This window comes from Gopherus flavomarginatus, chromosome 12 (assembly GCF_025201925.1).
Source record: "Gopherus flavomarginatus isolate rGopFla2 chromosome 12, rGopFla2.mat.asm, whole genome shotgun sequence".
NCBI classification, from domain to species: domain Eukaryota; kingdom Metazoa; phylum Chordata; order Testudines; family Testudinidae; genus Gopherus; species Gopherus flavomarginatus.
Genome location: NC_066628.1, coordinates 52,873,082 through 52,893,971, shown reverse-complemented (window position 1 = coordinate 52,893,971; position 20,890 = coordinate 52,873,082). Strand labels below are relative to the sequence as shown.

Genomic DNA, 20,890 nt, shown 5'->3' with positions numbered 1-20,890 from the left:
GGGTGTCTAGAATGGCAAGCTCCCTCTATCATTTTAATTGATTTTCAAAAAGCATGTGACAACCTGCATTAGGCATGCATTGTGGAATATTCTAAAGTCATCAACATCATCAGCCTATGTACAGTGACACAAAGTCTACTGCAAAAGTGAACACTCAGACAACAGCATGGTTCAGCTAGACACAGGTATAAAACAGGGCTGCATTCTTGCTCTCCTGTTGGTTGGCATTGCCATAGTCTGGCAGATGAAGAAATGTATTAGCAACACAAACACTGGCCTAGCATGGGTAGATGGCAAATGTTTAGAAGGCCTAGACTTTGCTAAGTAAATTATTCAATTCAATAACACCCGCAAAAAGCTACAAAGCCAGAAACGTTGGCAAAAACAGCAGGCCAAAGCAAGGCTCAAAATCAGTTATGCCAAAACAAACATCCTTGAAACCTAGATGTCAAGCAGCAACATCATACTGAAAGGCAAAAAACTTCAAGAAAGTAGAACAGTTCATTTACCTGGGCAGCACCATAATAGCCAACAGAGATCTCAAGAAAGAAGTGACATCAAGGTTAAGAAAGGCATCCATAGTATTCACTACACTCAACAACACATGGAAATCAAATATATACAGTACCAAAACATAAAAGAATTTTTAATTAAAATATAATCTCAGTGCTAACATATGGCTATGGGAGTTGGAGATCTATTAAAAAGTTAGAAAATGAGATGCCTTTGAAAATATTGCCTTTGAAAGAATCTAGGCATTGAATGGAGAGACTTTACCAGCAAAGAGATCCAAGAAATTACCAACCTGCAGCTTGTTTTCATTAGAATTAGAAGGAAGTGTTGGACAAATTGTGGCATGTACTCTGGATGCAAGACACAAACTCCCACCTGAAGCTGTCAAGTGAAAACCACCTGGTGTAGGGAAACAAAACAGCCAAGAAAAGCCTTAAGAAGGCCCCTTATAAGATGGAGGGGTGCAGAATATTCGCTCTCAAGACCATAGAGCAGATGGAAGCAGCTGCTAATGACAGAGACGGATGGAAGAGACTTATTACTGTCCTGTGTGCCAACAGTGACGTGAGAAGGCTGTACTAATAAATAAAATACAGGCCACGTCCTGGAAATAGTTTTATTTCCCTGCTTGCCTGGCTGTTGAGCCAGTGAAACAAACAGCAACTTGACTGAGCAAAGGTACTACTTGCAAGCAGGCCTGTCACATGTTGCCATCCAGCCCTTCCCTTACCCACTGAAGCCTCCTAGTGAGGACCTCCTGTCTTCAAGCCTGGTCTTCTGCATGTAAAATCAGATCCAAGGAGTGTCAGAGAAGTTTCAATCAAGTAGTGATGCAGGTGGTGGTCTGACAGTTGAGCCACCTGCAAGCAGCTACAGACTTTTCCTGGACCACTATATGCACTTCTCCTCACCTGCCCTTTATCAAAGGTGAACACCAGATTATGGCAGAACACTTGAGGAGGGGAGGAAGGGATGATAAGCTCTTCAAAGGGAAAATAAAGGACACTTATGACGCGGTAAGGGAGGATGGTGAAGAGAACAGATTGTGTGTGATTATCATGGAGGATAGGTCCATTAATGGCTATTAGCTAGGATGGGCGGGGATGATGTCCCTAGCCTCTGTTTGCCAGAAGCTGGGAATGGGTGACAGGGGATGGAGAACTTGATGATTCACCTGTTCATTCCCTCAGAAGCAGCTGGCATTGGCCACTGTCAGAAGATAGGATATAGAGCTAGATGGACCTTTGGTCTGACCAAGAATGACCATTCTTATGTGTGGGTCAGAAAGGTGGGCATAGCAGGGTGTGATGAAATGAAGAAACTGTCCACCAGCGTGGCACAGATTAAGGACAGCCTTTGGGCCCAGCTAGCCCACCTATTATACCCGCAGCCAATGTCAGGCCTAGAGGGGGTAGAAAAGGAGAGAGCATGGTCCAGTTCAGAGCTGACTGGTGAAGAGGTAGGAGCTGGCTACTGCCCCATCTGATTGGAAGGCCCACTCACTTGGCAGCCACCAGGGAGCACATTCTGTCTACCAGCAAAGGGATGCTGTGAAGGAGACCTAAGAATCTCTGGCAAATGAGGTAACTGGATGATCACACCCCATAGATATCGTGGTTTGGCTGTACCAAACTTATAGATGCCCTGCCTGAAGGAGCCTGGGAAAGTGGCAGGGTGCCACCGAATATCCATGAGAGGGCACCACGGGAGGCAAGCCACCCCAGCAAATTGGACAATGGGGCCGTACCCCAAACTGAAAGGACTCTGGTAGGAGGTAGCCCAGGGCAGTGGATTTAGACTCCATGTTTAGAATGTCCCCTGTTCAGGAATCAATTCCCCCAGGCACCTGGTGGAGTGGTAGGGGCCAGGTCTCCCTACCCCCACTGCTTGACCAAGGAAACAAGTGGCCAAAAGTCAAGCACATAAAACACTAGCCTGCCTGGCCCTCCAAGCAGTTATACTGGCTTTGGCAATAGGGGAAGGGGTGGAGGGAGACGTCTCAACTACTCTCTCCTAAGCTGAGCTATCCCCACCTCACCTTCTCTCCTTTCAAAATAAAACTGAACAGTTTACAGTAAAAATCAGGGTAGAAGAAAATAATCCTTATACCACTCAATTCCTTTTACCTTTTTCTCCCAGTATCGGCCCCTCTCTTCTCTGTAGCTGGATGCCCAACACCTTTAGAAAAGAAACATTTCCTATGGTCTCACCTTGTGTCTCTGATCTCCTCTCTCCTAGATTTTCTGTTTGTTTTTTGATCCTGTTACTACTTTTTCCCCTTGCTATACTGTCCCTTTTCCATCCCTAAACTGATCTTCCCCTTGCTCTGTCAAACTCATTCCTTTTTTCTTATTCACTGTCAGTCCTTTGGCTCCCCCTCCTGCTCTCTCTCAACAACAGAGGCTCCCTGCCGCCCAGGTGTTCACTGCTGATGCAGGGACAGCAGCTTCCAGCAGATGGGGGAGATGTGACTGAGCAAGGCTCACTGTTCCCAGAACTGTGCCCCTATGTAGATCTAACTTTGCGAGGAGCAGATGGCTAGCTCAAGGGAAGGTCTGGTTCAATGCGGGAAGAGCAGAGGTAGGGCAATCCTGATGTGTACCTAGGGGCTGCCTACGTTCCCAGCAAACGTGCTATTCATTTGTCTGGACTAACCAGCGAGGGACAGTAGCTCCTTCCAGTTTGCCTGGGTTACAAAAAGCTGGGCAGAATAATGGATTTTTCTGAAATTTGTAGGAACAATAACTGAAATCAGGGGTAGTTCTCATTTCCTGGGGGACACACCCATCACATTAGGCTTCCTTTTGACTCCGTTTCTGGGGGAGAGGAGTGGCAAAATACAAAATGAATGAGTGTAGCAGTGAGGACAGGAAGAAAGGGAGAGGAGTGAACAGGGAGGAAATAAGGAACAGAAAACAAGTACAGATCTGAGAAAGAACAGTCTGGAGCTGAAGATCAGGAAAAGAGGAAACCCAAAGCACGTGCGCCTGCCGCGGGAGGCCAGGGAGCCTGTAACTGGGTGAGAATGGGCGGAAGCAGGGACGTGCAGTTTCTCCCACTCCAGCCTGGAAAAGGTCCCAGTTTTCATTCGCCGGAGCGGGAGACCCGGCTGCCCTCTCCCTCTTGAGCCGTGAGCCCCATCAAACCATCTCCACAGCCGCCGGTTCACGCCGCAGCGTCCCACCTTCCCCGGCCTCCCCTCCCCACCCCACCCCACCCGACCCGCTGGTGCCTGGGATCCGCTGCCGCCCCAGCAGCTTGGCGCAGGGAGCGGAGCGCTGCTGCGGGAGGCTCCATGCCGGGCTCAGGGGCGACACTCGCTCATGCGAGTGCGCTCAGCAAAGGCACATCTGGCACTCGAGCGCCCGGCTGCACTGAGACGTGAAGGACGTGACTCAGGCAGACGGGAGCTGTTGCTACCGTAATTACGCCCTTTCATACAAACAGGGCTCCTAGAATGACCGGAGGATTCACGGTCTCACCACAGCGCCCAGAGCTAACGTAATTACCAGAGAACCGCTCTCTCTGCCTCTATTATTCACTCCCATTTTACTTCAATATACCCTAAATCTGCCTGTTAAAAAGAATACCAGCCTCTCTTTCCAATCACCCTCACCACGCAAGGAACCAAACTTTCTAATATTATTCATATATGCAACACTAATGGCAAATTAGTACCTATAGGTTAATTAAGATATGTAATGGTTTGTGTATAAACATAATTGTGAAAGGGATACACATACAAATAGCAGTCAGTAGCTATCACATTTGCTTTATTCTATATATGATCCGGTTTGCTTACAATCTATGTTGTACTGCATGCTGAGTATAGAAAGACACTGCTCTACAAATGGGTTGAAATGGAGCATTCCAAGAAGTAGATTTTTCAGCCCAAGAATAAATTACACTTACAGTAGCTCTATCAAAGTAATAGGGACTCATCATATGGATTGATATGACACTTCCAGATCTCATATTATGTTACACAACAAGAGAACAGCAAAGACTCAGGGGGAGCTGGAACAATTTGTATAGTGGGGGTGCCGAGAACCATTGAACCACATTGGAAACCACTTCAAGCCAAGGGGTGCCACAGCACCCCTAGTACCAGCACCTATGCCAACAATTGCAGATACAACTGACACTCCAGAAACTCCAAGTGGCCCTGTCTATGTTAGAAAATGAGCAATCAATCAATCCTCCTCTTGTGTAGTTATGGAGCCTTTGCAGAGCTGCCAAACCAGGTTCACAACCTTATTCAGAAAGCCCTTTCAACTCTGTTTGATGTGGTCTGCGCAGGCTGGCTAACCATGTTTGTGTGCTTACCAAGAGGCACAGTCTTTGAAAATAGGCTAGTTTTCTATTGTAGATGGTCCCTTAGGGTCCAATTTCCATAGGCGCTGATGATGTCCCACAACTTGAACCGAAGTCAACAGAGCTGCAAATACCCAGAATGTCTAAAAATCAGGCCCTTGGGTTCCATAGGGAAACAGAGCAAAATCAATTTACTCTTCTTTTGCCCCAAAATTATTAAAGTATATAGGCCTAGAGTTCAAAATAAAACAGCAATCTTAACTTTAAAGATTACATTTTTCCAAAACTGGCCTAATGATGGATTCACACAGAGCGATGAGACAGTCGGATCTTAACCCACTGCTAATTCTCCATATTAACTATGAATTGATGTTAGAAGAGAAGTCTAAAAACTATGAGTCCCATCTCTTTAAACATATAGAGAAAACAGATAATGAGCAGCCTACTAGATGAATACCTTCCATCAGGGACAGTGTGTGTTACAAAGGAGATTTACTAGTCTCAGCCAAAACGTCCTTTCAACAGTAGTCACAACTCAGTGTTAAGATCTCAATGGTAATTGGTTCCTTGTCTAGTCCTTCCATTGTTGCTAGCACCAGAGGAGCTGTATTGGTGGTAGCAATGGCAGTGAAATGTTAAGGGGGAAAAAATCTAGTACAGTCAAGAACTAAACTAACTGATAGATTGGAGATGAAACATCCTCTATTGGCAGGTTACTCAAATTGTCCATTACAGGGGTTCAAGCACCTTTCTCTGAAGTAGTTGACTCTGGCTGTCCTCAGAGATGGGGAGGGGAGGGGGGGAATATCAGACTAACTAGGCTTATGTCCATCTCCAAGGAAAGCTGGTCTCATCCAGACCACCAATTCCTATATACCTATGTGTTATGTTTACACTAAAATTTCATCTATCAAAGAACTGCATGCTTTAGAATCATAGAATATCAGGGTTAGAAGGGACTTCAGGAGGTCATCTAGTCCAATCCCCTGCTCAAAGCAGGACCAATCCCCAGGCAGATTTTTGCTCCAGATCCCTAACTCCCGCCCCCACCCAAGGATTGAATTCACAACCCTGGGTTTAGCAGATCAATGCTCAAATCACTGAGCTATCCCTCCAGCCTTTAGTAATATTACCCTTACCCATGTTTAATCATATATAAAATAACCAAAAGAGAATGGGAAGGTTTTATATGCTTCTGCTCTCCAAATTGTCTTTGCCTATTCCCTTAAAAAACAGTGAAGGAATAAATATGATGGAACATATTGATGTTCCAATATGGATGGAACATATTGTTTACAGCAATATGCAGGATGCTGTATGCATGAGAAGTGTTGGCTTACTGTACCCAAAAGGAGAAGCTTTGTAATATAATTTTTTTTTAAACAGAGTAGTTTTATGATTTGCAAGTCAGCCTGACACCTTTTATTGCCTGTGTAGCAATATGTCATGGTGCACAGATTTTTAAATGTATTTAGATATTGGGCTACTCAGCGTTCCAAAGCCTAAGTCTCAATTCCCAATGGGTACCAAAAGGAAAGCAGATCTTTGATTAGTAGCAGTTGAGTTCAGGACCCCATTGTGTTTCTTGGTGCTATACAAATGCAAAGGAAAGATGGTCCAAACCTGAAAGTTAGGAGACCCAAGTTTAGTATATTAAAGATTGGAAATTGCTTAATACTATGGTGATGGGGGGAGGCATACAATACCTAGGTGGATAAAAGAGATGGTACCTACCCTGAAAATTTTAATCTAAACGGACAAGACAGAAAAAGAATGCATTATTATCCCCAGTTTACAGATGGGGAATGGAAACTGAGATATTAACTTCTCCAAAATCACATTGATCTCTATAGGGGTCATAATTTCCAATTAATTTTCATTAGACCTCTCCCTTTAAAGCAGCCCTCCTCCTAGTGATACACTTTTCAAGTCTGCGTAGTCAGCCCTGCAACACAGCATGAATACACCCCTATTCTGACACCTTACTTAACTACTTTCATGTATTTTTAAATGTCACATCTCAATTACTATAACTCACTCTTCAATAGTTTCCCAGAATTATCCAGATCCAAACTCTATCTATTCAGTCTGTAAAGCGGTCTTCTCACTCACACAAACAACATCCTCAAAGGCTACCACTGATATCCCATCCACAAGCCCCTGCTAACTATCTCTGTGACTTTGTCTCTCCCCCATGTCCACTTGAGCCTTTTTTTCCTGCTAATCCTAGCTTCCTTTCCACCATGAGAGGTGAATTCGTCACTTCTGCTCTTCTAAACAGTTTGCCAGTTTCTATCATTCCCCTTCTGTCTCTTGACATCCCCCGGTCTAATAAAACCCCATGCACCAACGTTATGCTGTCTAGCTGTTGATCATGTTCCACATCAGCACTTTCTATCACCAGCCCATTTCCTATGTCTGTTTACCTTCACACCATCTTATTGTGACACTTCCACTGGTGTAACTACAGGAATATACATGGAGATACTCATCTGAACAATACAATATTAAACTATATTGAAACCTTCCCTATAGAGAGGAAGCTGGATGCTGCTCCTTTTGAAGATAGGCAATGCTGATCATTACATCATCTGGGATACTAATGGGAATTACAGGAAGTACTTCTTTCTAAACACTGAGCATGTTACCACCAAATACATCCCGCCTACGCTCCTCCAGAAACAAAACTATCTGGAGACCCAAATATAAATCTGGCTCAATATACTCAGAAGCGTTTACGTAAATTTCTTCATATCAACAGAGCTAGAAAGAGCAAGTATGTCCATTATTTTCTTAAACATTTATAGTTAAAGAAGACCCATAAGTCCAGCTATCACCCTATGAACCCTTAAAGTATAATTCTGTAAATAAGATGTCATGGATCTCTTAGCTTACTCACATTCACTAATTTTTATGTCAAATGTGCTTAATGTACAAGTAAGCAGAATTTTTCCCTAATGCCTGTGTTTTTACATCACATCCACCACCGCTGTATCCAAGTGCCTTACTGTTAGAATCACAAACTCACCTTGGGAACTGATAGTCAATCCATGCCCTTCCTGTCTTTGTTCATAATCAGCTGAAGGCTAACTTATTAGAGATGTCCGCATAGCCTCACTGAAACTCCACTGCCTTCGGTATGTTTGTAAAGGTAGATATTACTGGACCTGAAACTAGAGTTCAGTACAGAATTGTGTTGATCGTACATGAGAAGGACTAGAACTAAAGTACATGTCTTACAGCTATGCTGGCTCTGCAGTGCTAAGAGTAATAAATAATATAAAAAATGTCATAACTTCTTCGTAGCAGGGACTGCCTTTATTCTGTGTTTTTTGAAGCACAAAAAAAAAAAAATCAGTGCCAAAAAATAAATACTAACGAAGGCTCAAATCCTGCAAACACTTTTGCACATTTGATTACTCATACTGAACATCATGGGACTACTCAGGTACACAGAGTTGTTCACTTGCATAAGTGCTTGTAGGATCAAAAGCAGATATGACTGAATATACGGAAAGAGGTCTGTTGAGTAGGACTGTCATTTTACTCAGTCACTTTTCAGCATAGAAGTAAAGCTCTACTTTACAATGTCACAATTTAAAGTCTATGTGAATTTATGCCTCAAGAATATATGCTTCATTAACAATTTAAGAATGCATACAACTGATGTGAATCCTTGTCCTAAATTACTACTTCCAACTTAATTACAACACCGATATATTGCACTAACCCATACACACAGACTTCTGGTCCAACTCTCTTTCAAACTGCTGACTTGCCATTACAAAATAATTGAACTACCATTCCATCAGACACAGACATTGCAAAACTTTAAATAACTCACTATGTAATTGTAAGAGGAACATAAATTAAAAGTTATCTGTATTCAGCACTCATGCAGTCAAACTCAATGTCTGTCTGTGTTCCAGGACCAGTGCTAATAATCTTGTCAAATGAGGAAATGGAACTGTTAAAATTTCAGTTTCTTGCTTTTGATTTTTTTAAAAAACAAATAAAATAAATAAGGCAAAGCAATAACTCAGTGTGTGAACAGCCAATCCATTTGTTTGCAAAGTCAGTGTAGTAAGGAAGTTGCAAAGCAAATGCCCTGAATCTGTACAAAAAGAAGGACATACATGGGGCGGGGGGAGAGAGGGTGTGTGTACCTACCTACAGACACATCCTGGCTCAACCGGAAGAGGTTGAAGTTGTCTCACACTGATCACCAAAAAATTAAACACGAATATCAATAGCCACTTTTGAAAATATCAGGGGGTAGCCGCGTTAGTCTGTATCCACAAAAACAACAAGGAGTCTGGTGGCACCTTGAAGACTAACAGATTTATTTGGGCATGAGCTTTCGTGGGTAAAAAAACTTCACTTTAAGGTGCCACTGGACTCCTTGTTACTTTTGAAAATGTTGGCCTAAGTAGCTAATGGTGTTCACATGCTGTGCTGAGATAATTTGTCTTCTTTATAAAGGGGAATATTGATAGGGCCCTACTAAATTCTAGGCCATGAAAAACAAGTCACGGACTGAAATCTGGTTTCCCCCCGTGAAATCTGCTCTTTCCCTGTGAAATCTGGTCTTTTGTGTGCTTTTACCCTATGCTATACAGATTTCATGGGAGAGACCAGCGTTTTTCTCAAATTGAGGGTCCTGAGTCAAAAGGGAATTGGGGGGAGGGGGTGTCGCAAGGTTATTCTAGGGGCATCACGGTATTGCCATCCTTACTTCTGCACGGCCTTCAGAGCTGGGCAGCCAGAGAGCGTCAGTTGTTGGCCAAGTGCCCAGGTCTGCAGGCAGCAGCACAGAAGTAAAGGTGGCAAAACCATAACATGCCATCTTTACTTCTGCGCTGCTGCCGGCAGTAGCTCTGCCTTCAGAGCTGGGCTCCCAGACAGCAGCCACTGCTGTCCAGCTGTGCAGCTCTGAAGGCAGCTGCTGCCAGCAGCAGTGCAGAAGTAAGAGCAGCAGTACTGTACCCCCCCTCCCCAAACATACAATAACCTTGCAACCCCTCTCCCCGCCCCACAACTCCTTTTTGGGTCAGGACCCCTACAATCACAACACTGTGACATTTCACATATAAATATCTAAAATCACGAAATTTTTTATTTTTAAAATCCTATGACCATGAAATTGACCAAAATGGACCATGAATGTGGTAGGGCCCTACATATTGTGCTTTACTCTGTTTAGTCTTCTATTAAACTTATTTTGCAGATTTTACATTTCATTGATTTTAAGAGGATTTCAGAATTTAAGTCATGCTAAGATAAAATATAAGAACATAAGAATGGCCATAGTAGGTCAGACTAATGGTCCATCTAGCCCAGCATCCTGCCTTCCCACAGTGACCAATGCCAGGGGAGATAGGAGAGATAAAGGGAATTAAGAAGGGATGGTTGGATGGAAAAAATCCTCAGCTCCCAGATCTAGGTATAAAACTATCAGAGGCATCACATGAAACGCCAAAAACAGCAAGGAATGGATGGCAAAGGTATTTGAGTATCACATTATACACACCTCTTCAGTATTCGCTGGTGAGGGACATAGTCCTAGCCTCAAAGGAGAACTCTGGGAATAAACGTTCCCAAGACCTCAGTCTTATCAGCTGCATGGTGCAGTGCTTACGTTATAACCACGGAGAAATCCTCGGATTGTTCTACTCTCAGGAATAATGTAAAGAGTTAAAACAAGAAATTAGATAGAAAAGCCTCTTTCTTACCTTGTCCAACCCAAAACGGAACAAATCAACTTCCGAGGCTAATTTTGCATATTCATTGTCTCTGACTCAGACCGATGCATACTGATATGAAAACTTGCCCTTCCCAGGCGCCGGCAGGACTAGATCCTCGGGAGGAGCGGGAGGGTGATCCCAGCTCCAGAAGAGGGAGCCGCAGAGCGCGGGGCCATTGGACACCTGCCGCGCAGGTTGGGCACCGGAACATTTCGTGCCTGTGCCATTGCCAACGGAGACATTCTGTTCCCATCACTCACTGCAGGCGGACACCCAGCTCCCCCCCTGTGTCTCTGAGCTCCCCAGGAAGCCCAGACTGTCTCCGCGGAGCGGCTCTGCAAAGCACCCGAAGCGCAAAACCTGGACAAAGGACGGAAGAGAGGATGCGCCTCCAGCTGGCGATCGTCCTCCGGCCCCTCCTGCTGCACAAAGGTACCAGCCTCCCCCAGTTCAGCTCAGATGAGGCTTTTCCTGACAGGGTGGTCGAGTCCTGCCAATTACCAGGCTCCGCTCAGGAGCCTCCGCGCCCCTTCCTGGGCGCAGGTGTTCTGGAGCGCCGAGGGAAAGGGGATGCGCGGTGCGCTCCCAGCCCGGACCCCACCGGCCTCACGACCTAGCCCAGGCTAATCTGGAAACCCCAACCCCTGGGTTCTGGCCCGCGTCGGCCGGGATCTCTGTCCCGGTTCTGGAGCTGCTGATTTCACCGGCGTCCCCACGCGCCGGCTGCAGCGCCAGGATCCCTCCTGGGGAGGCTTGGACCCGCAGGGGGGCTCGGGGAAGCAGCCGCCGCCTGCGCACCGGAGCGGACAGTCAGCATCTCAGCATCCCGCACGGATGCGCCCGGCTCCCTGGGATTCACGTACCTGGGACGAGCCTGCGCCGGGCCGCCTGTGAGGGTCTCAATCCCGGTTCCGAGACCGACCCGACCTGCTGGTTTCGTCTCGGCTTCCGGGGCGATTTAGCGCCTGTTACTCAGCAGTAGCGGGCGGCAGCCGCTAGTTCCGACCAACGTCAGAGCAGCCGGGTTCGGACTCCTGGCGGGTCCTAACGCCTCCCACAGACTTGTTAATTCAGAGCCAAGCCAGCCCCTGACCTGGGCCCACCCAAGCCACAGCCAGATTAGCCATAACGATCATCATAACATCCAGGGCTACAGATTCACAGCCACCCTGTCCCGGGCCACCTAACCAGAACCATCCAGGCAACAGGATCACTGCCAAAGGTCTGGGTACAAGCAGGTCCAGAGCCTTGGGTCCTAATACCCTAAATTCCCATGTAGAAGTCAAAGTCCTAAACTCCTCGGGTTTCAGGGCACTGGCTCCGCCCTCATCCTAACAATTTCCAAGCTCCAGGGACACACCGCTTTGGGTAGTTGGGGTACAGGACTCCTAAGTTTGCAGACTGGCTCTGACACTAGGGTGACCAGATGTCCCGGTTTTATAGAGACAGTCCTGATTTTGGTGTCTTTTTCTTATATAGGATCCTATTATCCCCCTCCCCCAGGGGTTAGGACCAAAATACAGGAGCAAGAAATATGGCTTCAAGTCACTTTTACCCCATACACTCTCTTGTTGCACTAAGCATAGCTCAATTAGAACAGAGAATCTGTCTGTTGCTTAACTCCTGTCTGTTACTACTGTGACAGATACAGATATGGAAACTTCCTGCAATATCCTGTATAAACCCTTATTGAATTATGTTTAAGTATTTTAGTAAAAGCAGCAAAGAGTCCTGTGGCACCTTATAGACTAACAGACCTTTTGGAGCATGAGCTTTCGTGGGTGAATACCCACTTCATCAGATGCATTTAGTGGAAATTACCAGGGGCAGGTATATATATGCAGGCAAGCTAGAGATAATGAGATAGTTCAATCAGGGAGGATGAAGCACTGTTCTAGCAGTTGAGGTGTGAAAACCAAGGGAGGAGAAACTGGTTCCGTAATTGGCAAGCCATTCACAGTCTTTGTTTAATCCTGAGCTGATGGTGTCAAATTTGCAGATGAACTAAAGCTCAGCAGTTTCTCTTTGAAGTCTGGTCCTGAAGTTTTTTTTGCTGCAGGATGGCCACCTTAAGGTCTGCTATAGTGTGGCCAGGGAGGTTGAAGTGTTCTCCTACAGGTTTTTGTATATTGCCATTCCTAATATCTGATTTGTGTCCGTTCATCCTTTTCCATAGTGACTGTCCAGTTTGGCCGATGTACATAGCAGAGGGACATTGCTGGCATATGATGGCGTATATTACATTGGTGGACGTGCAGGTGAATGAACCGGTGATGGTGTGGCTGATCTGGTTAGGTCCTGTGATGGTGTTGCTGGTGTAGATATGTGGGCAGAGTTGGCACCTCAACTGCTAGAACAGGGCCTCGTCCTCCCTGATTGAACTACCTCATTATCTCTAGCTTGCCTGCATATATATACCTGCCCCTGGAAATTTCCACTACATGCATCTGATGAAGTGGGTATTCACCCACGAAAGCTCATGCTCCAAAACGTCTGTTAGTCTATAAGGTGCCACAGGACTCTTTGCTGCTTTTACAGATCCAGACTAACACGGCTACCCCTCTGATAAGTATTTTAGAAGTTCATTGTATAAAAAATACAAATATTTATGTAGTTTAGTGGGATTGTATGTAACAGGGCCACTCGGGGGGGCAAATGGGGCAATTTGCCCCAGGCCCCGAGCCCCGCAGGGTCCCCCACGAGAGTTTTTTGGGACCCCGGGAGTGAGGTCCTTCACTCACTCAGGGGGCCCCAGAAAACTTTCATGGGGCCCGGGCCCCCAGAGCTTCTGCTCTGGGTCTTTGGCAGCAATTTGGCGACAGGGGCCCCAGCCGCCAAAGACCTCAGCCCCCCTGAATCCTGTGGGCGGCCCTGGTATGTAATGTGTCTATGGAGGAGACCTGACTAACATAAACCTTGAAGGGTCATGTGCTTCAAAGGATAGCTTGAAATAAACTTAAAACTTAAGTGGGTTTCCCAGGAAATCTCTAGGAGGAAGTGTATACAAATATAATTCCATTGGTTATGCAAGAACTCAGCCTTTTGAACCTTTAGGTGGAGGAGAGGACATTTTGTCTGCTGATCACCTGTTATATATTATAGATCAAAGCCCCAAATTGTATAAAGAAGTGATTCACAGATTCATGGGTGTGCAAATTTTTTACCAGCAGAAAAACTCCTTGGCGGGGTTTGAAGGACTGTTTATCTGCTTGATCTCTTGTTGGAGTTCAGGTGATCACATGATCATCATGTGTGTACGATCCTTTATTGTTTGTAATATTATCTGGCTAATGCTTTCACCTTAAGAATAAATGTTCTTGCTTAGAAAGAACTGTCTGGTAATGTAACTGTGAGAAATTTTGCTGTTTATAGCCTCTGAGAAAGTCTGTCTTGCTGGGGAATTCCATGTGGAATGGTTATGGAAACATGGCATTAGCCTCTCATGATGCACTTACCTCCCTCCCTCCCTGAAATCGATGGCAAACAAACCAAGCCTTTTTTGTGATTTTTTTCCTAAGGGTGGGTTACCCATGCAGACACCATAGCCAGGGGCAGCTCCAGGCTTCAGCACGCCAAGCGCGTGCTTGGGGCGGCATGCCGCGGGGGATGCTTTGCCGACACCACAATGGTGGCAGGCAGGCTGCCTCCAGCGGTTTGCCTGCGGAGGGTCTGCTGGTCCCGTGGCTTCAGTGGACCTCCCGCAGGCGTGCCTGCGGAGGGTCCGCTGGTCCCACGGCTTTGGAGGACCTCCCGCAGGCACGCCTGCGGCAGGTCCGCCGAAGCCGCGGGACCAGCAGACCCTCCACAGGCAAACCGCAGGAGGCAGCCTGCCTGCCCGTGCAAAATCCCTAGAGCCGCCCCTGACCATAGCATGGCAAACATGGACCTTGATTAGCTGTACACTGATCCTGCAGTATTTGCTCAGCCGAAGCAGGAGATGCTGAGCAGAACAATGTGATGCCATATAAGTAGCCCTGCTGGAAGCCATGGAGCGGAGCAATTCGCAGATCCTTGTGACAGCTGTGCTCATGCACCACCTTGACACGGTGGAGTGCTGCTTCTGAGCCCGGGAAATAGGCATTGACTGGTGGGACTGCATAGTTATGCAGCTATAGGATGAAGAGCAGTGGCTGCAGAACTTTCAAATGTATAAGGCTAGTTTCATGGAACTGTGTGAAGAACTTTCCACAGCCCTGAAGCGCAGCAATAGTAAAATGAGAGCTGTTCTGACAGTTAAGAAGTAAGTGGTGATAGCTCTGTGGAATCTTGCAACGTCAGGCTGCTACCGGTCAGTGAGGAATCAATTCGGAGTGTGTAAATCTACCGTGGGGTATGCTGTGATCCAAGCTGCCAGAGCAATCAATAGAATTCTGCTAAGAAGGGTAATGACTCTGGGAAATGTGTAGAACACAGTGGATAGTTTTGCCATTATGGGGTTCCCTAACTGTGGGGGGCGATAGACGGAACGCATATCCCTATCTTGTCACCAGACCACCTTGCCAAAGAGTACATAAACTGAAAGGGGTATTTCTCATTGGTGTTGCAAGCACTGGTGGATCACAGGGGCCATTTCACTGACATCAACGTGGGATCGTCGGGAAAGGTGCATGATGCATGCAGCTTTGAGAATTCTGGTCTGTTCAGAAAGCTGCAAGCAGGAACTTTCTTTCCAGACTACAGAATAACCACTGATGATGTTGAAATGCCAATCATGATCCTGGGAGATCTAGCCTACCTCTTTCTCCCATGGCTCATGAAGCTGTACACAGGCATCCTGGACAGCAGTAAGGAGCAGTTCAACCATAGGTTGAGCAAGTGCAGAATGGCAGTGGAATGTCCCTTTGGATGTTTAAAAGGTGGCTGGAGTAGTTTGCTTACTGGGTTAGACCTCAGTGAAAGCAATACCCCCATTGTTGCTGCATGCAGTGTACTCCATAATATCTGTGAAACAAAAGGAGAAAAGTTTCCGGCGGGGTGGGGGCTTGAGGCAGATCATCTGGCATCCAGTTTTGAGCAGCCAGACACCAGGGCAATAAGAAGAGCATATTGAGGCATGCTGTGTCTTCCTGAGGCTTTGAAAACTAGTTTAATCAATGACCCACAGTAATTTGACACTTGTATAGTGTACCTTGGCAAGCTGTCCCCTTCATTGCATGTACTCCCCTGTAAACTACACCCACACTATCCACAATGTGCTGAATGAATAAAGAGCCTTTTTTCCTCAATCCATCAAATTTTATTATGCTCACAAACACTGTGAGACAGCAAAGAAAAGTAAGATAACCTGGGGCTAAAGGGCTGATAACACTGGGGGAGGGGGGAAACAAGGACAGCTTGCTTACAGTTGCACTGCAATAACAATCAAAGGAGTGGGAATGGGTGCCTTCTGGTCCTTGTACCCTCCCCTGGAGTTGAGTGCAAGGGATACCGGACACACACACCCACACACCTCGTCCTAGGACGTCTGGGAGAGGAGGATGTGGAACCTGGCAACGATGGCAGCAGATTCAGCATAGGCTGCAGTGGGACTCCAGGGTCCACATGCCTTTCTTGAATCTCAACCAGAAGCCCCAATATGTCTGTTTGCTTCCTCATAATCCACACCATCTCATCTTGCATGTCACACTTGTGTTCCCTGCATGCTCTTGTGTCCTCACAGTCATTGTGCAGGCTCTCCAACAGTGCACTCCTCCATGTGCTGGGCTCTGTCTCGTCATTCTTGGAGGCACGCATTAATATTCTCCCAAGTCTTCTTTTTCCACTGTGACAGGGCAAGGCCAGATGCCTATAGGAAAGTAGTGGGAGACCGATATATTAGCCCCAGGCTAAACAGATCCCTGTTAGCAGGGTAAGCAAATGGCAGTTGCTCCAGGTCAATTAAGACACCTGGAGTCAATTAAGATCCTTCCAGACACCAGTGAAGACAGCTAGGTTGATTGGGACACCTGAAGCCAATCAGGGGCTGGCTGAAACAAGTTAAAAGCCTCCCAATTAGTCATATGGATGCATGTGTCAGGAGCAAGCCATACTACTAGAGAAACTAGGCAGTACAAACCCTATCCAGCACAGGGGAGGAGGCCCTGAGGTAAGGGTGAAGTAGATGGTGAAGTGGGGGCTGCTGCGGGGAAGTGGCCCAGGGAATTGTACCTGTCCTGTTTCAAAGTCAGCTACCAAGGGTTGCTGCTATTAGGGTCCCTGTGCTAGAACCTGGAGTAGAGGGTGGGCCTGGGTTACCTCACTCTCCCAGATTCTTCACAGAGACTGTGAAGCAACAGAACCTGTGCAAGGGAGGGTTGCTTCCACCCACCTCTGTTGCTTGCTTATGATGAAAATGGCTCAGTAGGCTGTGACCCTTGCTCCTTGAGAAAGAAGGGCTACATGGAAGGTCAGTGAGTCTCTGAGTCTAGCATAATCTGCCTGGAAGCGCGGGAACCACTGAGACAAGGTCGAAGCTCTGCCACACCACCTTCTAATCTGGGAAAGTCTCTGTCCTGGTGTAGAAGATGCGCCTATGGCTAAGGTTTCAGCTGCAAAGAGTACAAAGCACAAGGGTAGCATTGACAGTGCATACATTGTTTCTGGTGCAAGGTTAAATCTTTTTTATAAAAGAAATACCCTTCAATGCACTTTCATGCAAGTCACAACATAAGCAGAACCGCTGGCTACTGCAAGAGTCTGTTTGCTGCTTCAGCCAAGGTGAGTAAGGCCACAAGACGCAAGCAAGAGGACTTGTGTTGCAGTTCTTGTTAAGACATCCTTGGATCAATGGTTCTGACCTCAGCACAGCCCCCTTTCCCATAGCAACTTGGATGGTGCTTGAGGACAGTCACCAGTGTAAAGCCCAACAAATAGTTAGATTGCTATAAAAGTGGCACCAGCTTGAGATGGAAAGGAGATGAACAGGAAGCGACACCCACTACCCTTTTCAAATACTGGCTGTAATACAGGGTGATCCCTTTCAGCCACAACCAGGGCATGCTCAGGAAAGCGTGGTTGTGTGACCCAGAATTCACCAAACGGGGGGATTACCTGTTGAATTGCTTGTGGTTTAAGGGCTAGCATCTAAAACTTCCCCCATTTCCCCTATGTGACCATATGCAATATCACTCTCCTGAGGGCAACAGAGTCAGAAACACAAGGAAGCAGATGCTGCAAGCATCTGGGTACAGGCCTGGTCCTTCTCCTGCAATGCTGAGTGCTGCAATGATGCTAGAAGAGTTAATATTGGAGTGGCATGAGAAAGTGTCCTACCGCGGTGGATGAAATAAGGCAGCCCTTCTGCAGAGTATCTCCATAAAAGCTTCCTAGAGCTCTCCATGGAGGATTTCCAGGCCATCCCTGGGTGTATAAACAGTCTTTTTCAGAGAGTACCCTCTGTGTAGCTGGAGTGGCTGCTGATAATCACTACACTAATTTTGTTATTCAGACTCGACATTAAAAATAATAGCATGTAACTCCTATAGTTTGATTGAAAATGTGTACTCACCAGAGGTGCCTTCCCCAGACTCATGCTCCTTCGATAATTGGTTCTGTAAGGCAATGGGCTCCAGAGTTTAAAAAAAAGGTCTTGGCTGTCGGGGAAAATGAATCCTCCACTTGCCTGCCACGCATTCTCATCCTTCTCTTCCTCATCAACAATGTCATCCTTGTTGCCCAAAGTCGCCCCAGGAAAGGAGATATCCATGGAGTGTTTTGGGAAAGTAGTGGGGTGGCCACCTAGAACCGCATGCAGCTCCTAGTAGAAGTGGTTCAGAACTAGAGCAACTGTTTGTCTGCCTTGTCTTCTGATATACTTGCCAATGCTCCTTTATTTTCACACAGCACTGCTGTGTCCCCCTGGTGTAGCCCTTCTCCCCCATGCCCTGCGTAATTTTGGCATAGATGTTAACATTTCTTCTGGTGGTTCGGAGCTCTGCCTGCATAGACTCTTCTACCCACACAGTGATAAGATCCACTACCTCCTGTGTGCTCTCCATGCTGGCATGCATTTGTGGCCTTGAGTATCCACCATCAGCTGTGCTGATGAGCTCTCCATGCTAATCAAACAGGAAATGAAAATTCAAAAGCTCCCAGGTCTTTAACAGGGGGGTGACTGTTTCCTGTGTACTAGCTGAAGTTCAGTGGAATTGAAAGTGCTCTCCAGAGCAGTCACAGTGGAGTACTGTGGGACACCTCTTAGAGGCTAATTCATTTGAATTACACAGCATAGTATCAATGCTATCCCCATGTCTGATGTGTGAATGTTGACTGAAGCACTACGCGTCTCGTGGAGGACAGAAGTCGACTTTACAAGCCCTTTAGGTTGGTGGAAAGGACTCAGTAGTGTAGACACGTACATTATTGACTTGACCTAACACGGCATATGTCGACCTAACTTTGTAGTGTAGACCAGAATGTAACTTAGCTGCACAAGGCCCTGGGCAATTGCCCTGCTTGCTACCCCTAATGCTGGCCCTGCATTTGTGACCCCCCACACACACACCTGTCCCATGACCCCCCTTTGGGGGTTTCAACCTCCAGATTGAGTAACACTGCTCTAGAGTTGAGTACCCCTGCAAGACCTCTGTGTACTCCCGGGGCACATGCACCCCAGGTTGAGAACCACTGAGCTAGTGTATGTGTGTGAGGGGGAGAAAGTGGTAGAATTGAGGAAGAGGCTGATACTAGATGTTGGGATGGGGGTATATAAGGAATAATATTAGGAGTGGGACATGTGTGCTCATGTAATATAGTGTGGTTTCCCAACAGTGGGTCATGACTGTCATGATAGAGGGGTGACTGTGCTAAACCTGAGTGGCAGTGTGACCACTCGTGCCAGGTCGCAACTCCCAGAATGGGGAGCTGGGCCCAGCCCTGCAGGACAGCAGTTGCCACTGTGGGGTGAATGTGGAGCAGGCTCACACACTAACCCCTACCCTGCCCCCACTGGGCTTCCCCTCTGGACCAGGCTGGGATTAGGATTATGGTGCTGGGATGAAGAGTGCTGCTCTGAGTGATCTGTGACTTCTCAGTGGTGAAGGAGGAGAAGAATCCTGGCCTTCTGAGGGGCCCCCACCCACAAATTTGAACCCTGGTTAGGTCACCAAAAAAGATAAGATGCAGTTGGTGCATTGCCTTACTAAACCAGTTTGGGAACCAATGATGGAGTGGAAGGGCTGATACCTGCCAAGGGGGAGGGAGAATTTGTGGAAAATGTAGGTAAAGGGGATGATGCTGCATAATCGGGGAGAAGCTAAAAGAACAGGACTGACACCTGTTTGTTGGGGAAGATGAGCAGGGGTGTGATGGTGATGTTTAGTACTTCCCAATGAAGGTAGAGTTAGAGGCAATTTTGGGGAAAGGGACTGATACTAGCTAGTTGTGTGTGGAGAGATGGCTGGTAGGAGGTAAAGGGCTTAAACTGGATAATAATGGGCGAGACAGCCAGTACTGGCAAATGGGAGGTATAATGACAACGTGGCTGAAAAGAATTGTATGAATCTCCTTCTCCTATGGCAGAGCTTGTTCATGGGGGGCTTAGGTGATGTTGGTGAATAAGGGACTGATCAATGGGACATTGGTAAAGGACTGATAAATTCTGGGGGTTGATGAGGGATATGAGTGGATAGGGCGTTGGTGGGAAATTTTTGGGAGCACAGGTTGGTGGGGGGAATGGGTAGCTAGGGGGTTGGTGAGGTTGATTGGAGCATGAGTTGATGGTGAATGTGAGATGATAGGTGTTAATGGGGGGATATAGATGGATGAGTCGTCAGTGGGGACATTGATGGATAATGCACTGGTGAGAGGTTGATAGGTGAATGGGACACTGGTGGGGGTTGTTTGATAGAAGTATTGGAATGGTCTGAGTGACTAGACATGGGTTGACTGGGTTAGGGTGGATAGGGATTTGGTGGAGGGGTTTATGGGGTAGAGGTTGAATAGGGTGGATGGTACATTGGTGGGGTGGTGATAGGGTGCAGCTCCCTCAGTGAGGACAGCTCAGGTCAATGGAGACATGGAATAATGGGCAGGTTTTGGCTTATGTTTTAGTGGGGGCTCAGGTTGATGATAGTTACTGAATGTGGGTAGGAGAGTAAGGCTGCAGAGGCATATGGGATATGTGGACTGGGGTGTGTGTGTGTGGATGGTACAGTAGTGCGGTTCCTGCCATTGTTTACATCACAGCAGCTGGCACAACGCCCAAGGTGCGTCTCAAAGCGTTGGCAGGATGCCAGACCCGGACAGAGGCCAAGGGCCGGCCTCCATGAGGGCGCGACGGAAGGGGTTTGAAGCGCGGTCCCGATGGGGTTGGGGCCCACGTTCCCTAGGGAGGCCTGTTC

The 20,890-nt window shown here is 46.9% G+C and overlaps 1 protein-coding gene across 4 annotated transcripts in view; it reads right to left on the bottom strand.

Annotated features, from left to right (window-relative positions):
• Positions 1 to 11,816, bottom strand: part of SLC16A3 (solute carrier family 16 member 3) — a 29,396-nt gene extending 17,580 nt beyond the window's left edge. The window contains exons 1-3 of one of the 4 annotated variants that reach the window (XM_050919982.1): positions 11,435 to 11,816; positions 10,358 to 10,496; positions 7,856 to 8,000 (exon numbers count right to left, since the gene is read on the bottom strand). The gene's annotated coding sequence lies outside the window, so the exon portion shown is untranslated. Of the gene's footprint in view, positions 1 to 7,855; positions 8,001 to 10,357; positions 10,497 to 10,559; positions 10,657 to 11,434 lie in introns of those variants that run through there. The other 3 variants (XM_050919983.1, XM_050919980.1, XM_050919981.1) reach the window with 3 other exon arrangements.
• Positions 11,817 to 20,890: the final 9,074 nt, after the last annotated feature.